Raw genomic sequence first — 24,083 nt, forward strand, 5'->3', positions numbered from 1 at the left:
CTGAGTCCTTTCAGCCACAAAACACACTCCAACCTTCAGTCCAGTTATTCTGTGGAACCTGTTTCACTTCAAGTTTTCTACTTCAGCCAGTATAAATTCAAAGGAAATGGAAAGAAAATCAAAAAAACATGAACATTTTCATTCTCTCAAACCTCCTAACTTCAGCTAGGTTTGTTCACAGAATTAATTTAGGAATGATTCAAGTGCATTTGAGGTCTTCAGACAGAATCCACATTTGTTAGAATCCCAGGAGCTGGAGACTGTAATTTTATTTTCTCTTTTTCTATAAGCTCAAGACTTCATTGGCAAAAGCTGCTTCTTCCTGTACTGTCCAAATCTGTCCAGTTTGAACAATCCTCAGTCGCTCTGTGCCGTATCTGCACCCTCTCCCCAAAGCTACAATGCTGATGTTTCTCCTTCCAATGACATTTTCCTCCTGGGAAATGTAAGTTCCTTCTTCATGAGAGTGGTCAGAGCACCAACATTAGCTTGAAACCTCCTGATGAAAAGCTGTCATATTTTCTGGGATGATTGCCCCAGAGGGATCCGTATTTCACATGTGACTTTTCATCTGACAGGGAGTGGAACCACTCTGTCCCTCCTGTCCCAGCGGAGCCCTGTGGGATCCATCATGGGTACCACAGGGCTCATTTTCAGTCTCATTCCCAGCATTTTCTGGCTGTGCAAGCAGACAGAGCACCGAGGCACCTGGAAATGGAGCTCAGACAGGAAGAAAATCAGAAAGCTGAAGCGCTGGGACAGGAGCTGCATGCAGGGATACAGCCAACACTTGTTTGCATCAGCATCTCAGTCACATCATAGGACTGAGCACCTTCAGTTTTGCCCTCCTTCCCTCCCCCTTCTCTGACCCACAAACCCTCTGTTTGTTAGGGGATCATCTTTTGGCCACATGGCTTCTTCTTTGTTTCCCTTGCATGACCTCCAGAGGGATCTGCCACGCAGGGATTCTTATCTCCAGCCCATAATCTCTTTAAAATCTTTCCCAGCTCATGGAACTCCATTTAAAAGGACCTAATGGCTGCATTAGGTTAGTTGGCTTTGTTATTTTTATGTGGTCATTTATTAAATTCAGACAAGATTTTTGAAAACATCTTGGGGACAAAAATTCAAAAAACCCTCATAAAAAAATGACACACATATTCTTTTGTATGCAGATTAGATTCTGCCTATAAGATATATCTATAATAATGAGTTTTAATTTTATGTCAAAGACAAAGCCACAAACAGCTCTGTATTTCAGAGCTCAATTATAATTCTGTAATTGCAAACTACTATATCACTTCTATTCTAGATAAGAATCTTCAGAATTACCTGAATTTGTATCTACAGCCAGTTAAGGGTCAATTTAATTTGAGATCATGAATAATGATGATTTTTAGCTTTATAAGGACTTGGAAAGCAGGTCAATATTTAAATATTGTTAGGGGAGGCTGTCCCAAATGATTGGACTCTGCAGTGAAATGCTCTATCTGTGAGATTCTTGTTATACTTCTATTTTGCAAGACAGTGCTCTTTCTCAAGAATATTTATGTCTAATTATGTCTAAATTAGGCTAAAGCTGGAACAATCTTTGCCATCTGAGTCCCCTTGCAAAGGGGGCAAATTCCACTTCTGGCAGGCAGTCATTGGAGTGCTTTAGCCTGCCTGGACATAGCTATACAGACAGAGGAGAGTTCATCTCTGTTGCTGCACTAGGCTTGGAAAGATGAGCCAAGAAAAGCAAGAAAAATCAAATGTGGATGTTAGTTGATGCTGCTGCTGTGAATGCACAGTTCAACAAGTCCAAATATTCCAGAACTTCTAAACAGAATTTCAGGGAGCTGCTAGGTTGATCTTCAAACCCAGTTGTGACAAAATATCACAATCCAGAGAAGACTGCCAAATGCTGCTTGGACACTGATCCCAGCCCATGCAACTGCTCTGACATTTTCTGTTCAATGGGAACTGACATACAGTTATTAAAAACAATCAAACATTTTCCAGGCAACAAGCAGAACAGGGGCATCATTCCTTTTTGGCACCAGAGGATAATCAAACGCAGTCCTAAAGAACTCAGTGTCTCTCTCAGACTGTGCAGAAATTCGTGTTTTCCTTGTTGTGCCAATGTTTTTAGAACATTTTCACAGGGCACAGACTTGTGCCAGTGGATGTGGGTACCACACAACCTGTGACTCCCGGAGAGCATCTTTTGAAAACAGATTTCCAAACGAAACTTCCAACTCCAAAGAGCTATACAGGGAAACAGAGCTCAGAAATTAATTTATTTATGCTCTAGAAATGTGAAACAGTGACAGGAGCAGCACACTGCCATGTCACAGTAACGATACACATGCAAATGAGAACGTACAGCACGTTCAGCTTTCTTGGGCTCTTCACCTTTCATTCTTTTAAGAGTGGCTGAAAAAAATAAGAGGTTTGGAGTCATTTGTTCCAGCAAGGCAATTCTCTGCTGCATCAAACCATATTAATGAAAGTTTAAAAACCCTTACATCTCTTCAATAAATAAGCAAGTGGTGTGTATACAATGGTACAGCAATGAAAACGCTAATTATTTAATACTGGAAAATAATAGATCTGCTCACAGTAGCCCCATGTTAATTAGCAGGCTTTATTTCCTCAATGCAGTTTTATTTTAATGAATAACACTCTGCTGTTTCAACAGAGAAGGCTTCCTTTTTTGGATTTCATAACTCTCCAGGGCACACTAGACAGCAAATCAGTTATGCCCAACATGCAAACATTGAGAGAGCAGGAGGCTCATTCAAGTTATTTTGGTATCCTCTCTTTGATTTATGTGGAGTAATTTCAGCAAAATTTCCTATAGGAAGAGCTCAAAACTTTTCTACACATTGCCTGCTAAATTAGACTTACTCTGGGAAAACATCTATGTCATGCTCAGTATTACAGTGCAATATTAATTTGGTTTGGGAAACTATAGAAGAGATTTTATGACTGAAGAAAAGAAAGGAAAGTCATTATGGCATTTGGTATGTATTCTCTAAGGCCTTGGTTACACTAAAGCTGGATAATTCCACCGTTATGAAGATATTTTTGCCAACCTTCTGGGTAAACTAAAGATTTAAAAAAAAATCCCGTATTACACTACTGGTATTGAAGTTGTTGTTATTTCCCTTCCAGTAATCTAAGCAATGGGGTAATGATAATTTAAACACAGCCTCTGGATTCCTGCACACTTCTGGGAAACTCCTGAGCTGCAAGAAATATTAAAAGTTATTACCTCAACTAATACCATGGATTGCACACTAATATTTTTCTGGTCGGTCCCCCAAAAACCTAGAGCCACAAGCCACCTATATTTAGGTGGCATAAATACTGGCATATTTAATGCCAGTAATGGGTGCTGTAAACATTTTTGGTTTGTTTTTTTTTTTGTTTTTTTAATTTTGCATGCAGACTTTTTTTCTCTGAGATGGTGAAGAACGGTTGGGAACTGTTTTCTTCCAGAATTATCTGTTTGATTTGGAAAGCAGGGCCACAGAGACAGGAGATGCTGGGTGAAACAGAAGAACATGTAAGAATGAAATGAAATTAACATCTGGAAACAGAGCTATGGCATAAGTCTCTCAATGATTGACCAAATCTGGTTGTGTCACTGTAGTCTTGCTGACCTTGAGGGACAAATTGCACCCTGTGACCTTTTCTCTCGGGTAGAGTCTGTCCCATTGTGTGCTCTGAATAAAAGCAGCTTCTAAAAAGTGTATGGTTACAGTGCTATTCTCAAAGGGTAAATTGTAGTGTCAATTATAATTTACTCATAGAGAGAAAAGATAACATAATTTCAAAAGAATATTACTGGGAAATCTTCCATAACAGTCAAGGAAAACACATATATTGTGAGTGACTGCTGGTGGTTTTACTATTATTAAAGTTATTATGGTTATTATTAAGATTGCCAGGCACTATCTGTTCCAATACCAGTTTTTTAATCTGACAACCTTTTACTGAAAGTGCTAAAATTTTCCACACTAGACAGATATCTCCCTTGGTCTAAATGCTAAGTACAGCCTGAGCTACCTGACCCAACTCTATCAGTGAATAAGGGCAATGACAAATATTTTTTTTCCAGTTATGCTGATTGGGAGAGTGAAATGTGCAGTGTGAAAGCTTGTGAAGGGTGGTGCTGGATGAGGGAGGAGCTGTTGGATGAGGAGGCTGAAAAGTGATGCAAGGAAAGGAGCTGCTGGGAGTTGTCTTGACCTGATGCAGGACCCCAGAGAACTTTCAGCAGGGACAGGAGGGAAGAAATAAGGCAGAGAATAAGGAGGGACAGTCCCCAGCAAGCCCTAGGAGTCTCTGGCTGGGACCAGGCAGTGTGGAGGGCATGGAAACAGGGGACAAAGAAGCTGGACACCAAGCTGGGAGCAATGGTCTGAAGCTTGGCTGGGCAAGGGGCCCAGAGGAAGAGCTGGGGAAGAGCTGGGGCTGTTTCTGAGACCTCCCATTTTCCTGCCCTCAGCAGATAAAAACTAAAGACAAAGTGACCCCTTCTTCTGCAGAGCAGCTGGAGTGCATTACTCCTTGTTGACTGTGATATCAGTCCTCAATTAAATGGAATTCCTTTTCACAGTTTATTTATTTTTTTTTTTAAAAAGGAGAGGGGAGAGGGCAAATTTCAGAGTTTCTTTCCCTTCCTTGATGCTCAGGTAGTGTTTCTCAATCACATGGTATGGTCCTCTGTGTTCTTATTTTTTCATTCAGCACTCATAAATGCCATGGCATCTCCAGCTCTAAAACTGTGCTTCTTGTCAGCAAAGAAAACTAACTTCCCTCAAAAGCAGCCTGACAAACTCCATGCAGGAATAGAAGCAGAAATAAAGAAATTACAATATAAAAATGATGGAAAGCAGGTTGCCTAATATGAGAGTCAGAGAGGCTGGAGACAGGGAGGGTCAGACAAGGACACAGAGTGGCTCAGAAGAGCAGAGAAATGACCAAGTTGAAAGGCCAGAGGATCAAAGGAACAGGCAGGCAAGAGAATCACCAGTTATGTGCATGAGTCATCACAAATGGCATTTGACAGTCCGTGGTCAGCATGGCCAGAAGGTGTATCAGTGTAAAAATGACATCACTGGGCTACTTTCAAAACCTGGTCACAAGAAAATACAAACAACTCCTTGTGTCGCATTAAAAGCAATGCTAATTAATGATTAATTCTGTGAAAGGAAGAGATTTACTAAGGTGGGGTGGTGGGGTGGTGCTGGCTGGGTGCCAGGTGCCCACCAAAACCAAAACCACTCTATCACTGCCCTCCTCATCTGGCCAGGGGAGAGAAAATGAAATAATGAAATAATGAAAGGTCCAGGAGTCCAGAGGAGGGCAGGGAGAGATCACTCACCATAATAAAGTCGTGGGCAGACTCAGCTTGGGGTGATTAGCTTAATTTATTACCAGCCAAACCACAGTAGGATAATGAGAAACAAAAAATGAATCACCTTCCTCTCACCATTCCTTCCCTAACTTCACCCAGGATTTCTCTGCCTCCTGTCCCCCAGTGCTGCAGGGGAACAGGAATAGGGGCCATGGCCAGCTCATCACACATTGTTTCCAAAGCAAAGGGAACCAGGGACAGCCTGCAGCCTTTGCAATGGATATCTGAATTGTATTTCCACACTTTCAGGCCCAAAAGCCAGTCGTGTGAGTATTTGCGGCATTTCAGTCGCCTAGATATTTTTAAAATGAAATTTTTTTCACAATGGGACTCTGATTTACACAGAAGCCTCTGAATGGTTCCTTCAGCAACATTTTAGCCTATTGAACAGGAGTGTACCTTTTTCAAAGTGAAATTTCAGCTTTCAGCAGCTGCTCTCAAGCCTCTGTGGTGCTTTGTGCAAACTCTGCCTGCAGTACTTCATGCCTCATTTCCCCTAACTTGACATTCTCTATATTTGTTGAATAATTGGTGAAAACATATCGCTGGTAAAAATGTTTACCACTCTGTTCTAATGGGAATAGCAGTAAAAGGGGATGGGCAAAAATATGTCATATTACACAAAAAAGCAGCACAACTGCACCCTTCAGAGAGGCCTTACAAGCAACTATGAGACTTGTGCTGTTGAGAAACTATCTGGCTTCTTTCAGATATTTTTACTGCTTCTCCCTCTTTTTTTTTCATGTGGTGGATGTTTGCATGAAAACAAGAGGTCAAGCTCTGCTCTCGAATCAGCATAAATTTGAAATTCAACAGTCACAGTAAACAAATAGCAGTGTAAGCAGAAGAAATCCCACACTGGCTTTCTGAGTGTGTTTTATGGCCAATGACCTAGATGCTGGAATGAATCTTTTACCCCAACTGCATTGCACCCAGACCTCTGGTATTACTGTGCTTCAGCCTGACTTTGAATGGGAAAGATCCTAATTTTTATCTTTTCCTTTCTTTTTTCTCTTTTTTTTCCCACTTAAGAGCTAGAGGACACTTCACTGCTCAGTTGATGACCAGTGAGTTTTACCTGGACATGTAGAAAATGTGTTCTGCTGCCTCTTCTTGCCCAGAAATTCTGTCTGACAGCTGACAAGCCAACTCAATGCCTGTGCCTTAGTTTCCTCCCCTTGGGAATGATGCAGAGTGGCCTCAACAAAAGTTTTGGGGGACATTTAGTGGCATATGAAAGGTGCTTTGCTTGGAAGGGGTTACTTCACTCCAGCAGCAGCTAAATAGGTGCAGTCCTGTTGTTATCCAAAGCATCAGACAATAATAAGCAATACAAGCTGGAACAATGTGCTGTTTCCAGAGTGTGACTTTCAAGAATGAGTTATGAGATGATGATGGTGTTGCTATGGTTACAGATCCAATTTAAAGAAGTGAACGCACTAAATACTATAATGAAAATTAAGTAAATATTAAGCAGCAGTTTAAAACACAGGTGTGTAGGAGCCAATGTTGGGGTTTTTTTTATTATTACTTTTGTGATTTTAATTACTCTTAATAGGTGTGAAAGTGGCAGGATGAAGGAGCTGTCCAAAAAAAGGGTGTGTTAGTGCTTGGTAAGCAGATCTCTGATGCTTCCAGTATCTTTTCAGAGTATCTTTCCAGTATGCACCAATTCCTCCTGAACGTAACTAATATGCAATGGAGAATCGTACTACAGGCAGAAAAGAGATTAAAATGCCCTTCCACAAGAATTGTTGTATTAATCCCGGGATCTTACACAGAGGGTGACAAAAAGCTTCCTCTTTACAACTTAACAAGTGAGGATAAGGAGCTCTGCGAGCTCGTATAGTCATGGAAACTGTGATGTGGGGGATATTTTATTTTCTATTCCACCATGGAAACACTTAAAGCCCTGAGCATATAGTGAAGGCACGTGGCATCTGTCCTCAGGGGCCCCTGAGCAAGCAAGCTGCCCAGCCTGGGTGCTGCTTGTTCCTAGAGCAGCCATTCCAGGGCTTCCCAGGCTCCTTGCTGCTTGACCATGCTCCTTTTGCTCCACGAGGAAGCCGAGGGACAGTTGGCAAATTGATTTGCTCCAGGGTTCACTGCAGGCAGCAAACACGAAGTAGACGGCGCCAAAACGGGCTCCTTTAGCCCCAGACAGACTGCTGACACCATGCCAGCAGGTCCTGGGCCCACAGAGGCAAGCACACACCCTGAGGACAGGCTGCAGGGCAAGCACTGCGTGCTTTTGGCATCCTGCTCTGGGGGATCTGCTCCGGGAGGCTGCAGAACGGATTTCACCTTTTTCTTTCTGGTTATCCCCCTGTGAAAACACAAAATATCCGAGTTATGTTCCAGGCCCACAGAGCCAGCTGCCTGGCACAGAGGAGCTTGGTCACGTAGATGCAGGAAATTTCAGGAAAAGGTGGAACTATTGATTATTGGCAAATCCTGAAAGCTTCATTTGAGTGCTCACTTTCTATAATCATAGAAGGGCCATGCAATTTATAAAGAATACATTCAAATACATGACAGGTGGTTGCCTGTCAGAAACTTATATGTTCTCTAAGAGTTTGTACCTAAAAGACTTGAGCTTTGGGAGATACTCAGCATATGGTAGTTAAGGAAAAGCTCTTTTTAAAATTGTGCTGCCACTATATCTAAATATAATCCGAGAGAGAGAGAGAGAGAAATATCAAAATCCAGGACTGTAATTATGCTTACCAACCTACTTCATTTATCAAAGCACATTAGAAAATGAGCAGAGAATTTAACTCAGGGAACCTGTACCACTTTCAATTATCAGCCCTATAAATTACACGAGCGGTGAAATGCAATGAGATCAAAGACTCTGAGCCATTTGATTTTCTCACACATGAGTGAGTGGCTACTGGGCACACTGATTACTCACCAGTGCTGAATAACCAGGGCAATATTGAACCCCATGCATGTGGCACCACTGACAAAGGCAGAGAAATGAACCAGGGGATACTCTGGAGGTTTGTTCAGCAACACGAGGCTGGTGTGTAGATAAGCAAATGCCTTATGAATGTGCTAATGAGCTCGCCTTCTAACCCCATCAGCCAAAAATGCTGGGGCTAATTTATTTTTCTTTGTCTCTTTAGAATATCTATCATCTCCATAAATTCATATGCAGTCTCCTGAGTGTATTAAGAACAATTTCTAATTTCTGATCTATTCAAGGTATCCTCCAACATTTGGATTATGCCACTATCAGCAGCCTGATATTATTTCAGGACATATTTGTTCCAGACTAATCAACTTCACACATTCATCATCTATCTGAACAGAAAGGGTAAATGATTTGACAATATTTAGGAAATTAATTTCATAGAAATCTTAAAAGAGGTGACAGAAAATGCTGTCTTGAGCTCTGAGTGGGATCCAAGCCTGTTAGCCTTCCTGTTTTCTTCCAATAGGTTTTACACAGGTGTTGTGAGTAAAACCTGTTGCAAGGTTGTATCAAAATTTTGGTTTTTCATATATTCCCCTGAATAAGTTCTAAATATACAGAGGGAAAGGAGGCTGGGAGAAGGGAAGGAGAAAAAAAAGTCCATGTGAAGGCTTTATGTTTCCTGACCCTCTGAAGGGTTTTGACACACAGCTCATGTACTAAAGAACCTGGAAATATTTCCTGCAATAATGGTAAATTATTACTGTAAATATTTCCTGCTTCTTCCTGTGCAAGGATGGGCTGCTGGGGTTTCAGCTGGCACCAACCCAGCAGACAAATCCTCCTTTTCCTCCTCCTCCCCCCAGTAATAAGGACAGCAACTGAGAAATCTCAAATCCATCTTTGGCTTGTCACAACTGTGCATCACTCCTAATTTATGCTGGGCTGTAAATTTACAAGCCAGCCTTGTGTTTTTACCTCAGACTTCAACCTTGTTTCTTTTTGCCCAGAAAGATGGAGGTCTTGCTGGTCACACAGCCAGTGAGAGTGAGAATCAGTGTGTAACAAACCAAGTTTTTTTTGCTGAAGAGAATTTCAAGGCGAAGAGCAGAGGAGAAGAGGCAGTTCAACTTAATTAATGTCAGAGTTTGTACAATCCACTGAATGTGCAAAGGACTATATAATTGCTAGGTGTTATTACTCGTCTTGACTGAGTAATTCATGTTGAATTATGTGTTTGCCAAATGTCAACTCTCTGTTTGTGAACTGTCACTGAAAGAGCACGATTTTTTTTTTTCCCAGGATTTGTTCATAACTCCACTCAGAATAGCTTCTGTCAGTAATTCTTAGCCTGCTGCTTATTCATGAGCAATTCATCATAAGTGTCTGATAGTTGCAATTTGAGCTGTTTTGACTGCCCAGTTAGGAATTAGATCTGCTTCCTTTTAGACATTTGATGACTGTAACTTTAAACTCTGCAGTGCAGATACTCACCCAAGACAGAATTAAATCTGGGTTCCATGAATACTGCCTAATATGTGCCTTAGTATGAACTGCAACCCTGTTTTACCATTCATATTGTGGTACTGACTGGAAGTCAATCAATTTGAGAATACATTATTTTGAAAGTGATACAAATATTGAGGAAATTATAGTCCCTGTTCCAAATTATTTACTGTCTAGACAAAACAACTGATCTCTCCAGCATTCTTGACTGTAGGAGAATAAATTGAGTGCCAGTAAGGTGATCTGAAATTGGAAATGGAAATTAAATGTTTTCACAAGAAAGCCTCCAGACCTATTTATCAAATAGCAGCAGATTGCTGTATTTCAGAAAAAAATGTCTGTGCACATGAAATAAACCCTAACTCCTTATGTTAGCTGGACAAAAACACGTGGAAATACACTGAACAGTTTTCTGAAGGAAAGGGAAATTAAGATGCACATCTGAAATACCAGAGGGATGGCCACTAATTTCCAGAGCATTTCCCTAACCCTACCTCAATGCTGCTCCAAGCTGAATGCACCCAATGTTTTATCCACTGCTATTGTCTGCAAAGCAAAACCAGCTCAAAACTGTGTGCACTCTAATTTTTAAAATCATTTAATCTCTGCAGTCTCTAAAAATTCAAAAGTAATGCCTCTGTGAAGGTTATATTTTGTATTAAACTAAGGTGTGTCTTTTTAAGAAAATAAAATAATGTAACAGTTTGCCACTTGCTGGTGTCTAAGCAACTAACAGACAAGGATATTATGAGAAATCTGAAATAACTGGATGCACTAGATTTCCTTCCCTCTGGTTAAACTATAGTTGGTGTAATTTAAAAAAAAAAAGCCATAAGTTCTCTGCACGAAAAAAAAAAACCAAGGAAAAAATAACAACATTAAAGTGAGGGTTAAAATCTCTTTGTCAATATATTAGAGTATGTCTGTGGAAAAGCACAGTCCCATCAGTCTTACTGTAACTGAAATTGTTTCCACCTAATGTTTTTCAAAGTAGTGCACATTCTTCATTATGTTCTTAATGAATCACTCCCTGTGATTAATTTCATTTTTCTCTTTCTTGAATTTGAAGGAACAGAACAGAAAATTGCTTACCTGTGTCAGACAAGGATAACTTCTGCTCATGTAGAAGGTACCAGGGAAGGTGGAGAGAATAAGAGAATATCCTGGTTCAAGTTATCTCTGAAATTACTGTGCACCATCTTTGGTAAGAATACAGGTGCTCTTTCCCTGCAGTTCTTTGTGCAAAAGAGACACAAAAGGCAGAAAACTCTTACTGTATATGATGATGAAGAAAACAGGTTTCAATAGGAACAAGGAAAAAGCTTCTGCTTTAATTCTGCTGAGAAAGATTATTTGCAAGGGCAGTGATTTGAATGGAAGAACTGGAAGGCATTTGTGTGATGGCAGAGCTTTCAGATTATGGGGGAACTCCACATTTCTGAGTAAATTTTGCTCATATGTAGTGGAATTTAAAGATTCCTGGAGTACTTCTGAACCTAAAAAAGAAATAGACAGGGTTGATACAAATTCCAGCTTCAACCTAATCTTGCACTCTTGGAAATGAGTGGCAAAACACCTCCTGACTTCAGTGGAAATAAACCCAGGAAACACTGAAAACACATTTTGATCCATATTCTACCCTGCTGGAGCGCTCATTTTATTCCTTTTTGAATAAGAGAAGGAATTTGTAGGTATTATGCCATCTTCTTAGAAAAATGAATAGATTTTTCATTTTAAAAATCCATTTGTCTTTAAGCATCCGAAGTTTCAAGAAAGTGAAATGATATAAAATACTGAACTAAAAGAGTTCATGGCCTTGTTCTCTCATGATTTATATCCAGTGCATATTATTTGACTTTGCTGGGGTTGCCCAGACATATGTTAGGATAATTATAGGGGAGGGAATCTAATTGCACTGTACAGGGCCAGTTTAAGCTGACAGGTTGTTATGTATAAAACATGTGTGTACATAGAGTAACAACATGTTAAATATCTCATTACATCCTGATAGATAGATAACGTTGGGAGGATGTAAATTAGAGTACCAATTATTCCTTTGCAGTGGTAATGAAGCATTAGAGTCTCTATTCACATGCATCTCTATTTGTGCAGCTCACAATGGCTCTCCTCAGGGAAGCACGTTGGATGGTTTGATGTTGACCTCCAAGCTGCTGCTCCCACTTTCAAAATTTTGTGTGCTAAAGATGCATCTGTGTGAGAGGGAGGACTCCGGTGACAGGGGAGGGAAAACAGAACAGAACAGAGCAACGAGAATATTTTATACTGAAAGATAACTGGGGAAGAGGGGACTTGAGGTAAAGGAAAACAAGCTGTGGGACATGACACAAAGAACAGTGCCTGAGACAGGAGAAATGCCGTGGAGATCCAGGGAGTTGTCATCATGAGCAACGTCAGTCTCAAACACTGATTCACTGCTCTCTTTAAAAAGGTTTCCTTATGCATCTGCATTCCACAGTTACTTGTCAGTCCAACAAATACATGAACAAAGAAATGTCAGCAAATATATCAAGTTTTCCTTCTGTGTGCTGGGCATTCCCAAAGTGCCAGCCCAGCCTGCCAGCACCCCAGTCTGAAAGATGGAGCTTCTCCCATATCCTGTAGGAGCAGCTGCTGCCAGGAGCACAGAAGGGCTTGCACTATGGCAAAAGCATCCTCAGCTTGGGCAGAAGGACCAGATTCACTCATTCTAGATTTTCCTTTGCAAGTTGGCTGTTTCCCCCCAGATTTTAAAGCCAGTCTTTTACCTCTTATCTAAAGAGCTAATTCATCATGTGTCTCGGTTTAAAAAGCCAGGTGACTTACCACCATTCAGAACAGGGGTAGGAGATAATTCTCAGTCAGATATGTGGTGAGTTCTGGCATTGATAAGGAAGCCAACACCTCGAAAGTCTCTGTAGGATATGCTGAGAATTTCAATGAAACTGAGGAAATAACAGGGATTTCAGGGAAAATAGGACACTCAGATTCCTGCCTGGCTTTTTCAATTCTTTTGGAAATCCAGCCTGGAGAGTGTATCAATCAAGTGTTAAAGAGGTGAGCACTGGGAAAGGAGAGATGCATCCTGGATGTATCTCTTTCTCTTTAAATAACATTTTAAACCCCAATATATTCAATATTTAAAATACCTCCAGCAATATTCAGGAATTACGCCATGAAATTGTAATAATACAATTTGACACCAATTGGTGTCTTGGGGTTTTTGTATGACAATCAAAGAAGGAAGGTTATAATAAACACCAAGGTGCAACAGAGCATCATACTATAGATACATTGCACGTTTGCTCCCTTAAACTTGTGGGGTTTTATATTCTTTAACATCATTTTATCTATAATTATCAGATGGGAGACTTCAAAGAGATCAGTGTATTACAGTGGATTTGTCTGCTCTTCTTTGGTTATTAAAAGACAGGAAATAAGGGAAATCATAGGCAGGCCATTAAATGCAACACCAAAGCATTGGCAAAGATAAAGGGAAGACATCTGCTTCATGCAGGATTTATATTTAGTGCTGAACAGTGGGGATTTTCCCCCCGTAGCTCTGCAGATCAGGTCGTTGGAGGAGGAAAAGATTAGAGGAACATTTGCAGTGGGGTACAGTATTATTTAGGTTTGAGACTGATGGATTGTGAAACGTCCATGAAAATGGAGAGTGGTACAAATCACTGCAGTTGAACCCTTTTAGATCATAGCGAGCAGCTGACAATTGAAAAGAAACTGGCTGCTCTCTGGAAATATATTGCTACAGTCTGCCTTGAAAGCTCTTTTTGTGAGCCACCCCATCTCTTCTGTAAATAATCATTATTGGAATGGTTTGATCCATTGTTGGTTTTGACAACACTGAACTTTGTGAAAGTCCTTGTGTGAAATCAAAACTTATTTTTTGACAATTGGGATAGTTTAAAAAAAAAAAAAGATTGCTTTATGTACTCATGTTTAACAAATTAAGCCTTAAATTAATTAAAATCTAGCATGGTTTTATGTAGGCTTGTGGAGCAAAGCAGAATACTCAGTGTAATGGAGTTTATTTCAGAGCAGTAGATGAAACTACTCCAGAGCAGTTTAATCTCTGGCTAGAAACAAACCAGAAAACATTCTTAAATATTTAAGACTATCACCATCACTCATCGCTCCTTATGTACATTAAAATTTACCATGGATTTCAGCTTTATTTTGATTAATGATTTAAAGTGTATTTGGTAAAACTGGCTTTCATCTGCTCATTAAATGCATGGATTTTACAAAGAGCTTCTGGATCTGCTACATTTACGAACATCTCCTTCAGTAATGCAAGCATCCAGCTTTTTTCAGTCACATTGGTGAATTAAATGCTAATAAGATTGATATTGGCAAGGATATCAAAAAGAAAATATATATGGAGCTCAGAAGTGATTACATCTGTTTAAAATAGCACAACGTTAATGGGATATTTTGGATAAATTGGAAAGTGTGATTAATCTATTTACATTTCAGGAGTTTTATGGTTTACAAGACATTTTGAAATAACCTATAGTAGCCACATTACATTAAAAAAAATGTTTTGACAGTGTGACATTTCAAAGACTTTGATTTCCTTTCTGTAACTGCATTACCTACAATTAATTTCTATAAGCTTCTGCATAAAAAATATTCAGCTTTGCATCAGGCTGAGCCTTCACTTGGTCTGAGATGCTGCAGATTTCCAAGCTTTAAAAAAAAAAAAAACAACTGGTAAGCAAGCCACTCCAAGCTCCCAGGAATTTTCCTTGTGACTTCAAGGTTTTTCATCAAGTGGCAGAGGCAATGTCTAAACTGGGGCATTACAGAGATACCTGCTGGACAGGAAACACAAGAGTGCTTATTGTTAGAAATATTGCCAGTGAAAAGGAGAGGGAAGCTGTTGTTGGAAGCCAGCAGTCCCAAACAATTCGTACTGGTGCACAAAAGGGACATAGAAGTGCAGGGAGTGACCTCAGAAAGGTGGAGATGGAAGGAAAGGTTCCCAGGACAGTGACCCCACAGGACAGTGACCCCACAGGACACTGGGGTTTGCCTCGGGGCATCAACAGTTCCTCTGCTCACCATTTGAAAGGAGCAATATCCTAAGGATGATTCCAAAAACTGCCAGATTATTCAGCCAACATCCAGGCATGGGCCTGGGTTCTGCTTGCTTTAGCCAATAAAGCTCTTGAGTGGCAGCGGCGGATGCTGGGAACATTCTGGAATATAAATTGTGTATTTTCTGCGTCTTTGCAGCCTGTCTGGACATCTGGCAGCAGCTGTGGTCAGAGAGCACACGGAGCCCCTTGCTGGGAGCTCTTGTCTGTGTCCCCTCCACCCCAGGGACCTGTCAGAAGGACTTTGCAGCTCGGGTTGATGCAGGACTGAGATTTACAAGGTGAGAGGTCAATGGGTGCCCATGGAAATGAATTCCTTCCACTTTTCTTTTAACCGGGGAAAGTACAGTGCTGGTTTCCAAACACTGTGACTTCCTTGTCCAGCCACTCCTGATTCCTACAAGGTTTCTGCCAGAGGAAACAGCTACAGCATTGTTGGTTCAGGGCTTGCTGGGCTGTGGGAACTGCACCACAGAATCCCTTGTTATGGATGGGAACTAGCTGGTGTTGTGTTAACTAGCGTTATGGAGCAATCTAATGCTAATTAAAACTGTTTGTTGCTGTTCTAGGGTATTAAATGTTAATTGGAGTGCACAGATCTCTCTCTTGACTGGTGCAAAATTAAATAATTAAGTAATATCCTGGTTTAATTCCAGATATTCACTGCCAGCTCACTGTATTTTCAATAATTTCAGCAAGCTCTGAAGCGTGCTGTAGAATGACACCAAAGAAAACCCACCCCTCTAATGGAATTTGAAGATAATAGTATTTATGCTAAACAAATTCATCTCTTGTGTTCTTTGCATTTTAAGCTCGTTTTTGTAATCTATCCTGTTCAATAATTTCTGAGGTCCTGATCAGGGCTACCTATCTCCTGTGATGTATTGAATTACCCAGGAAATTGCCTGTTGTTTAACAATTAACCAAGCTCATTTGTACTTCTAGCAATAAACATTCAGGACCTTTGAACTGATATTTGCCTGTGAGCTTTTAAAAATTTACATCTGTGTAACAAATAAGGTAGCTACTAGAAAATTCAGACTTCTTGCAGATATTTTTCTAGGGAAAAGGTGAAGAAATTGCTTTCTTTCACAGGTGTTGCAAACCAACCAAGGTATTGCTTAGCCTTTAAGGACTTGTCACTCTAAATCTACTCCGAAAATGAAATAATGTTTTATTCAAAACGAAGGATTTATCAACAAACACATCGGAAATTTACTGAAAGCTTCCAACTGTGGCAACTTGGCAGAGCAACACATTTTGGCGTTTTATTCTCTCTGTACATATGTTTCACTCACTTAAATGTCATTGAGAATTAGGATGCACATTCATCAAGAGAGTCTGCCACTTCAGGACCGGATTTGTCATCCTTTATCCAACAAGCAGGCTCCCTGGAGCTGGTGGGTGCAATCCTGATTCTGAAATAGTTAAGAGCAGTCAGAAGCACGCATTTCCAACGGGAGCTGTGGCCTTGTGTCACACACTGCTGCCCAAGGAAAGAGCTGAGGGTAGGAACCTGATCCTGTGGCTCCATCCTGATTTCTGGAGTTTATTCATATAAATTTCTTGGGAGTTTCATTGGACAGTCCTGTCTCTCTCTCCTTTTTTCCTTCAGCCCAAGAAGTTTATGCTGTCACCTCTGGGAACCCACTGATTTCTGGGGCTTAATTTCCATTATGAGAGGTCCAAAATGAAAGCCACAGGCTCTATTTTTTATTTTTTCTTCATTTCCTGGAGCAATTATATTCGAGGAAAACATTTATATTTATATTTATATTTATATTTATATTTATATTTATATTTATATTTATATTTATATTTATATTTATATTTATATTTATATTTATATTTATATTTATATTATTTATATTTAGATTATGTTTGTATATTTATGTGTTTATATTTATATATTTATATATGTGTGTTTTCATTTCTATTTAATCATTTATATTTATTTTATTTTATTATTTATATTTCATTTTAATTAACCCCAAACCAGAAATCTTGCAATTGTGCAAATGTGTTTTGCTCCTAAAAACCCAAAAGCAATTTGTCTTTGGCATAAGAAGGAAAACACTGAAATAATCATGGCATTTATCTGCTTAAGAAAGAATTTTGCCAGCTTTTTTCATGCACAGGGATACTTCAGCTGCCCATATTTAATAGGTGAGTTTGTTTTAAGGCAGGCAGTATAAAACAGGCTGTGCACTTGATGCCAGCTCTGGTAGCACACAGACTGTCAGCAGCTCCTGCTTTGTTCTCCCCACGTGAAACAGGGATGCAGTGTGAGAGACTCACATTTAGGAACTGTTTAAATAAAAAAAAAAAAAGGATGTTTTCTGTCTTTCACTCAGTAGTGAACAAAAATAAGTCTGTCTATGACTCACATAGATATTGGGCCCTTCTTCAGTGAATGTGAATGTAACAGGCTTTTCAAAACTCCCTTGGAAAACCTTGGTATTCCAGCCAAAGAGCATCAGTTTGTATTTGTCAGTCTCCTTTGCATCTTTATAATGAAAAATGCTTATAAAGCTGTCCTAGTACTTTTTATTGTGACAGATAACTCAAGAGTATAAAACAGAGTGAACAAGAAATTTTACAGGCACACACTTTAATGCAACGAAATACTCCAGGTTTTTTCAGTGTGATCTATTCATTCATTTTATTGCAGGGAGTTAATAAATGCTTTATTTCCCCCTCTCTGTTGACAAGAGGCAATTGGAAATGATGTCACTCTTTGCCTTTGGATCACCAAGAAGCAGGAAATTAACAGTTATTAATGACATGCAGCGTGTCAGGGGTGGCTTAGGTTGGATTTTGGGAAAAAGCTCTTCCCCCACAGGGTGGTGGAGCACTGGAACTGGCTCCACAGGGAAGCAGTCACAGCTCAAGAAGTGTTTGGAGAACGCTCTCAGGCTCAAGGTGTGATCCTTGGGATGTCCTGGACATGGCCAGGAGCTGGATTTGATGGCCCTTGTGCATCCATTCCAAGTGAGGACCTTCTACGATTCTGTGGTGCTGCAAATGAAATCATTCCACTCCAGTCAGTGAACCTTTAAGCTGGCCTAGCTGCCAGAAAATATTGAGTGCCTTTTTTTTTTTTTTTTTTTTTTTTTTTTATTTCTGGTACTTCCAGGGTAAGTAAGTGTAAGGAAAAAATACTCTAGGGATGCAGCTGATGTTGGAATTGCAACATCCACAGTTGCAGGAACACTGGGATTTCACTTTGTGCTTTAACCCCAGAGCGAGGAGGTCTGGTAAGAACCAAGAGGAGGGACTCCAAATAGTGACTCCAAATAAGAGCTCAGCATTCTCACAGAAATGTGTGGGAAAATGTTCCCGCGGGGTGATAAATTGGTACATGTTGATTCCCAAAATGATAATGTTGATGGAACTTTTTCTGAACTGACAGAAAGCACTCTGACTTTAAGCTCCTTGTCCTTCAGATGATACTGTAAGGTAGTATGTGACCTTTTGGGATATTTATGATGTGAACTGAACTGCCTTTAAAATTATAATCCTTCAACTGTCAGTACATCCTTGCAAAGTTCAATAGATTCATAAATAATGGAAGTTAATATTCGACTACAAGACTTATGTAAATTATAAAGGCAGATACATATCAGCTGGAAATAAAAACACAATACTTTTTTCCATTAGTATTACTTCAGGTTCAGATGTGAAAATAATCCAAGAGTCATATTCAGAATAAAATTCGTCCTCCTGATTCTAGTAGCATATCTTTTTCTTTCAAGAGGGTTCCTTCTTGCATTTTCCAGTGTGCTGATTTAGTCCTTCTGGCACTTACCCAAATTCAAAAGTAAAATAAAGCCTCGATGCTGCAGTAACATTTCCAGCCTCCTCTTTATCTCCATTGTATTGCAAATATTTATCCTTTGCTCTCATGCAGCCTCCCACTCAGAAGAGTCTGCCAATCTTTTCAAAAGCTGAGGTCAGGAGATTCTTCTCAGCACAGCGAAGCTTTCTTGGAAACACAGGAAAGGTCACGCAGCAATAAGAGTAGCACCAACATTTTGGCTACAAGCCCTCATACCTAAATGGTTATGACTTCTGCTGCCATAACCAGTGGTTCAGCAACAAATGCTTATGATGAGGGCTGTAATTTAACTTTCCAAAACCAGTGGTGATTTTCCTAGGAGGGCATTGTCTCGTGGAGGGTGCAGATGCTGTTTTTGCATGAATTAGAGAGCATTTATTAACATGCTGGTTTTCTCCTTTCCAGAGCTAAGAGCTGAGGTCCAGTAAGACAGAGAATCTCTGTCAAACAAAGGACTTGGTTATGCAGAAGCAAAGCTCTGTAATTCCTGAGCACCTCTCCTTCCTAAACTGTTGCACACAGTAGTTGCCAGCGTGCTGCATGGAAAACGGGAGGTATTTTATAATAGCATTTAGAACAACTAGCATGCAAAAAATCAGCAGCATCTTGAAAACCAACACATTTCAAAAGCCACGAGGCAGTTCCAGGCAGCAGGAAAAAAGCACATCAGGCTTGCCCCTGGGAGGTGCTGGGAAGGAGACTCTTGCTTTCAAGAACTACCTTTTTTTAAGTTTTATTTTGAAGTATTGACTGAAGGGAAGGAACAATTTCAGCCCGCTTTTCTGGTCCTACTGTGGATTTTCAAGGGAAGCTTCACCCCACAGCTGCTCATCTGCAGCTCAGGAAGAAAGAGAGAGGAGAGGGAGGCAGTTATCTCTGTCAGCAGGTTCCTTCCTGTGTCAGGGGACCAAGACAGAGGGAGAACACTTCTTAGAGATGTTTGGTGCACCTGGTGCAGCAAACACCTCCTTCCTTCAGCTCTGATTCCTGTTCCCTGCTGCAAGGGAAAAGGCTACACACAGGTGCTCATCCATCCCCAGCCCTGCCCACAGCACCCACTCCTCCATCCCTGTCCTCAGGAGGGAGCAGGATTTATTTATCTGGGATTTATCCTACACGCAGGGGTTTTAGCTTTTCATCTCCAAACTCTCACCATTGGTTTCTTTTTTTTAAGCAGTCTGAGCATCACTCAAAAGTTTCTTGTGCACAATGACTTCATTGCACAGCTACATTTCCAGGCAGTGCCTACATCAGCCAGCTGAAAAAACCAATAATTTCCTGTGCTGGACTCAACCAATTTAGAAACTTCTTTAGGCTCCAAATATTCCATTTTATCCACAGGAAAATTCTCCTCTCCTTTGGACCACTCACGGTACTGAGACAGGGGCAAGTTTTCCTGCCTGAAGATTTTCCAGGAATTGCCATTTCTTACTCTCCAAAGTTTAACCAGAGAATAATAAACCTGCTTAATCCTGTAATATTTTAAAATACAACAGTAAAGCTATCAGGTCTGTGCTTTCCTGCAGGGGATATCCACCTCAGTCTCATGGCTCATGTTTGAGAAGACTTATTATTCAAAGAAGTATATTTTAAAAACCCTGTAAAGTTAATTGTATATCCATAAGGAACATAAGCAAAAAAACGTGAGGAATACAAAATATTTTGAGTCTTTATTCCAAGTAGAACAGAATGCCTTTCTTTTTATTAAAGTTTTTGCTTCTTCATTTAAATACCTGTCACTGCTTCCAGTTTGCTCAGGGCAGCAAAGCACAAAACCTCTTTGGTGCAACCAAAATTTTAAAAAGCTACTGGCCTTCCATTAATGTGGAGATATTAGGTGTATTTCTTATTAGCACAGATTGTAAGAGCTGTGCCAAGCCAGACTTTCTATTTTCCGTCTCTGCTGTCTTCTAGCAATTCAGACGGGAGAATCTATTTTATTTTTTGGGTGTTTCTGACACATTTCTTGCTTGTTCCCTCTGAAAATCCATCCAGATGTCTGCATTGCTGTGCTTAATGCTCCAGAAATGCTGTCAAAGCCAAAACTGGTACCTGTCTTGAGGAGGTGAGCTCTAAAATCCCCCCAGGGCCAGCTCTGGAGAGGATTCCCTGTAGTTCCTGGGGAAAGCCTCGGCATATGGAGGACTCTGCAGCAATATCCAAAACAAAAAGCAGTCACAAAAAGTGCAAAAAGTGCAGTGTGGAAGGGTTGGGGAGCCCAGGCTGTCCCACCTGCCCTCTGAGCTCTGGTTCTGATCTCTGCCCTAAAGGCACCTGCACAAAGATAAGATTCCTGAGGCCTTGGAAAGGCAAATTTCAAGTCAAGCCTCCCACAGTCTGAGTACAGACCCAGGCAGTGTCACAAGTTCAACCCATTCCACAGTTTAGCCTGTAAATTCGTGGTACAATTTGGCCTGTAATTTGGCCTGTAATTTGGCCTGTAATTTTGTAAGTTCATGGCACAATTTTTCTATATTTTCTAATTCTTTGTATGATACTGGCAGCCTCCACTGAGTCTTGGGAGAGTTAATGGTGGTCTTTGGAGCTTTGGAAACTCAAAAAGCTTTTGGGAGAGGGGGGGAAAGTGAATTTTCTCCTTGCAGAAGGAACTTCAGGTCTTCAATCCCTTTTTGAAGGGTGTGTGGATGGATGCATCTCTAGAAGCAGATGTACTGGAACTAACATACAATGACTCACTGACATTAAACCCATGACTCTTCTCTGTTAGTTTAGCCTAGATTGCCTAAACCTTTGATCTCACCTGACTCCAGGCATAATTCCAATAATTCTGCAAGCTTTTGTTTTGGTTTTAACAATTATTAGTGATTTTTAGCTGTCTTTCCAATGTGTCCACAGAGTGTTGTGTTTACAAGTTCATTCTATGGCAAAAAGATTTCTCATCTCACACTTCCTGTGGCTTCTTGGTGTTTTGGTTTTTTTTTCCTTTTCTGCTTCACTGTTTCATTACCATAAATTTTAGTATTTGGTTCACCAAACTCTTTGCACCTACAGCTCAAACTCAAGCAGAGACATTCTGGAAAGATCATTAGTGTGAACAACTTAAAATGTGGGAGCTTCTAGGGGTCAAATCAAAATCTTACCTATATTGTACTCATTTTTCCAACCTAAACAGCATGAGCATTTGTTGATTTCTTAGGTTTTGCCTAGATATACATGAAGGACAAAAAATAACCAAATATTAAAAATAAAATTAACTGGACTTGGAAAGTTTTCTCAGTTTCCTGAACAATTCTATTTTTGCTGGCAGCTAAAACAAGGCAGGGTGTTTCCTACCACTTGCTGCTATTCTTTAGTACAAGGAGAGCCCATTTCTTTTATTCTTCATTAAATTCTTTCTGCTTCAAACAGCAGAACTGCTGTCTTGAGGTGGCACTGCACACATCTTACACAGACCCTGCCCTGCATGGCCCTAACCACTCCACAATAAGTGACTTGTGTTTCATTTATTTTCCTATGAACTAATCCAGGGGGCGAAGTTTAATATGGTCACTGTCCAAACCATTTCAGCTCCAGAATACATATCAGCTCCTAGGTGGCAATTACAGAGGCTGAGATGCACAGCTTTTCATCTTTGCTATTTGTAATCCCACGTGGCGTACCAAAAACTCCTTTGCAAAGTGAAATATCAGGTTCAAAAGTTGCTTTGATGTGAAAACAAAAGCCCTGATTCTTCTTTTGGACTAAAGTAAGTCTGTTGAAGACTGCGTTGGAATTCCAAACAATAAACTCAGTCTTAATTTCACACCTTTTTTTTACCAATCAGTTTTTACTTCGTGTCACAGTTTAAAAAATGCACTCAAGCCAACAGCAGAAACAATCAAGGAAACAACTGCCACAGTACTTCCCTCAAGAAATTACTTCTGTCTAGAAATAACTCTATTAGTTTGCATTAATTTGCTTCAATTATTTAGTCTTAAACCCACATATTTAAATATAATTATCTGCTGAAAACCTCACAGTACAATCAACATTAGTCACCAACAGCTGCTTTTTTTTCCTTTTTTCTTCCCCATGAATAGGTTGCAGAAATTGTTATTTCAAGAGAAGGCAAGGACGACTAAATTCATTTCAATCATTTCATATTAGGGGGGAATTCTTCAGCCTGCACAAGAGCAGGCAAAAAGGAAACTGTTCAGCTTCTCCACAAATTGGCAGAGCCTCTGATAACATCTGGAAAAGCAGAGTCAGAGGGAGGGTCCTGCACAAGGCTGGAGTGCTGAGTGGGCAAAGAGGTTTCACACTGGTGCTCCCAGACCTTGCCCTGCTTATTGCTCCCCGTTACCCTGTCACCCTGAAAGCAGCACCAGGGCCACCCAGCCAGCACTTCACAGGCACAGCTCCCAGCTCAGCAGCCTCCAAATCCTGCCAAAGCAGCTCAAGGGCTGACCTAACACCTTGCCTTTAAAAAAGAAGACTTTTCTGTGCTCCGTGCTCCCCTCACTCTGCTTTCCCTGCTCAGCGCACCTGCCTCACCGACCTGGGCTGCCAAGGAGCTCTCCCACTTAGAATAAAATGTATTTTTGTCATTAGAAGGAAATAAAATGATAGGAAGGAAAGAAAAGCAGGCAGAAACTCTTTTAAAAAATGTTATAGAAAGAAGCAGAACCTTTCATTAGGGGGTAAGAATGCATATGCAAATTAAATTGCACCAGGCACCATCTGGGGACACTGACTAGCTAAAATTTGTAAATGAAAGGGGATAATTCTGCACAAAGGCTGGGGAATACAGACTGGGGGTGGAGAGGGGTGTGGGAGTTCTTGGTTGGTATGTAACCAGTTCTTTTGGATCTTCCATTTCACTCAGAAAGACAGAGATCATTCAGGATACTTCCATGAAGCCAGGAACCTGCTCTATAAAATCAGAGGATTTTTCAACTGTGCCCCTTTTAGCAAAATCAAAAAACCAATAAAATTTTCTTATTAGAAACACAAGTTTCAAGCATTATGTAAAAGCAAACAAGCTCCTGCAAAGCGTGAGCACCAGCTTTCTTCTTTGCTGAGTACCACCCACATCCTGTGAACCACAGATATTCTGAATGACTGAAAACTACACTCAAAGCAAATCTACCACTACAAAACCAGATGAGAATCCTGTCTGGAGTGTGCTCAAAAATCCAAAGTTTCCTCTCAGGATGCCCATACATTTAAATAAATACAATATTATTAAGTTGAAATTTGGTTTGGTTTTTTTTTTTTTTTTTTGTGGTGTTTTGTTTTGTTTTGTTATGGAGTTTTGTTGTTGTTGTTGTTGTTGGGTTTGGGGTTGTTTTTTTCCTC

This window comes from Motacilla alba, chromosome 1A, assembly GCF_015832195.1.
Source record: "Motacilla alba alba isolate MOTALB_02 chromosome 1A, Motacilla_alba_V1.0_pri, whole genome shotgun sequence".
Classification (NCBI taxonomy): Eukaryota; Metazoa; Chordata; class Aves; order Passeriformes; family Motacillidae; genus Motacilla; species Motacilla alba.